The sequence below is a fragment of the Chinchilla lanigera genome, unplaced genomic scaffold, assembly GCF_000276665.1.
Source record: "Chinchilla lanigera isolate Chin_1 unplaced genomic scaffold, ChiLan1.0 scaffold00014, whole genome shotgun sequence".
Taxonomy (NCBI): domain Eukaryota; kingdom Metazoa; phylum Chordata; class Mammalia; order Rodentia; family Chinchillidae; genus Chinchilla; species Chinchilla lanigera.
Window position 1 is genome coordinate 11,823,823 of NW_004955415.1, and position 2,484 is coordinate 11,826,306.

Here is a 2,484-nt window from a genome sequence, read left to right on the forward strand (position 1 = left end):
CCCTCCGCGGACCGCAGGTGGCGCTGCAGGCGCGGCCGCGACGGCCCTCGGAGGCAGCCAGCGGCAGGTGTTCGCGGAGAATGGGTCGCAGAGGCAGGTCCTGGGCCGTCAAGCTGGGGCGGGGGCTTCGGTAGTTCCAGATGGGCCCCAGGAGTTAGAATTCTTGCCAGTCCCTAGAGGTGGACGCGAGTCAGTGGTGTGACCGGGGAAACAGCTCCGGGACCCGGACTTCTTCCTCCGGGCCACTGAGCGGGGCTCCCGCTGGACCCCGCGTTGGAGTGCGGCGCCCCATGGCGAAAGCGCTCAGTCTGGCCGCTGTCAAAACAGCACCGCTCCGGAGGATGCTTCCAGCGCCGCGCTAAGTGCTTTATGTGCATTCTGTCTTCACTTTGATTTAGGTACCATTTGTTACTCTCAGCGTACAAAGCACGAAACTGACCACAGTTCACGTGATTACTGAGATACTGAGTTAAATGTCCCCGAGCTTACACCGTAATACTAAAAGTGAATCAGAGATCTAAACGTGAGAACAAATGCTATAAAATCCTCAGAAGAAAATGTAGGAATATCTTCTTGAACGTGGATTAGGCGGTAGTTTCTAACATATGACACTAAAAGTACAGGTAACAAAAGAATACATTGGATTTAATAAAAATTTTTAAAACTGTGCCTCAGAGGACCCTATCAAGAAAGTGAAGGGCAACCCATTCGGGACCTCTCCTCTCTCAGGAGCTATTCCTATTCCCCATTCCCCCATCCTTTTTCTCCAATATATTTTCCTACTCTCAAAATAAAAAAGTGCCAGGCACGGTGGCACACCCCTATAATCCCGCACTCGGGAGGCTAAGGCAGAAGGATCGTTGTGAGTTCGAGACCAACCTGGGCTAGAAAGTGAGCTGAATTGCATAGCTAGACCTTGTCTCAAAAAGACCAAAAAAAAAAAAAAGTGACAACCATAGAATAGGCAATATTCATAAATCATATGCCTAATAAAGACCTGTTATCCAAAAGATATAAAGAACTCTTTCAACTCAACAAAAAAACAGGCAACCGCTCTGATTAGGTAGTTCTTCAAAGAAGATATGTAAATGGATAGTGAGCAAAAGTTAAGGGGAAAATGCAAATCAAAACCACCATGAAAATCCACGTCCCACCTACTAGGATGATTGTAGTAAAAAAAAAAAAAAAAGAATTGCTGGGCATGGTTGTGCACACCTATAATCCAGCATTCTGCGAGGCTGAGGCAAGAGGATCAGAAGTTCAAACCCAGCCTGAGCAAATCAACAGCTATTTAATGAGACTCTGTCTCACACTAAAACATTTAAAAGGGGGGCAGGTTGGGGTGTAGCTCAGTGCAAAGGCCTTGGGTTTAGTCCCTAGTGGGGGGAGGGAAAAGGAATTGAAAGTATTGGTAAGGATGTAAAGAAATTGGAAACTTCACATACTGCTAATTGGAATGTAAAATGGTACAGCCACTTTGAAAAAGTTTGGTGGGTCCTCAGAAACTTAAACAAAGTTATATTAAGAATCAGCAATTCTAGGCTGGGGGTGGTGGTGCACACCTGTAATCCTAACACTTGGGGAGGCTGAGACAGGAGGATCATTGCCAGTTCGAGGCCAGCCTGGGTTACAAAGTAAGCTCAAGGCCAGCCTAAACTGCATAGCAAGACGCTGGGTCAAAAAGACAAAAAAAAAAAAAAAAAGAATCAGCAGTTCTATTTGATATGCCCAAGCGAAATAACACGTTTGCACAAAAACTTGGACATGAATGTTTGTATCAACAATATTCACAAGAGCTAAAAAGTGGAAACAACCCAAGCTCTTCATCAGTGAATGAGTGGATAAATCAAATGTGGCATATCCATACAATGGAATATTATTCAGCAATAAAAAGGAGTGGATTAATGATACAGGCTTCAACATGGACAAACCTTGAAAACATGCAAGTGAAAGATGTCAGACACAAAAGGCCACATATTATATTTTTCCATTTATATTCAATGTCCAGAAAAAACAAATCTGTAGAGTCAGAAAGTAGATTAGTGGTTGCCAGAGACTGAAGCAGGAAGGAATAGGAAGTGACATTAACGGGTATTACAGGGGAGGATAAAAACGTTGCGGAATTAGAGAATGACAGTTGCATAATTCTGTGAATGTTCTAGATGCCCTTGGATTGTGCATTTTAAGGGTTAATTTTATTATATGTGAGTCATATCTCAATTAAATTTTCTTAGGTACAAAGCACTGTTTTCAGCATTTAAATGGAAAAAAAAAATACTGGTTTCTGCTCCTGGGAATCATCAAAATAATGTGCCTGTAATGATCTAATAAGTGCCTGTGTCTTCCTCATCCTATGTTACTTCCCCAAAAAGTAACCTGCAGAGCTCAGACTCTGCCCAAGCCTATAGGATTCTACGCTCTTACCTCCCCATTGTTGCTAGTTTTCTGTATATAAGTCTGTGTGTGTGTGTGTGTGTGTGTGTG

General features: G+C 43.6%; 1 protein-coding gene across 1 annotated transcript in view; it reads right to left on the reverse strand.

Moving 5' to 3' along the window:
* Positions 1-2,484, reverse strand: part of Rnf14 (ring finger protein 14) — a gene marked incomplete in the record, with an annotated part of 29,650 nt that overhangs the window by 26,536 nt on the left and 630 nt on the right. Inside the window, 1 exon segment of the mRNA XM_013512340.1 lies at positions 1-173.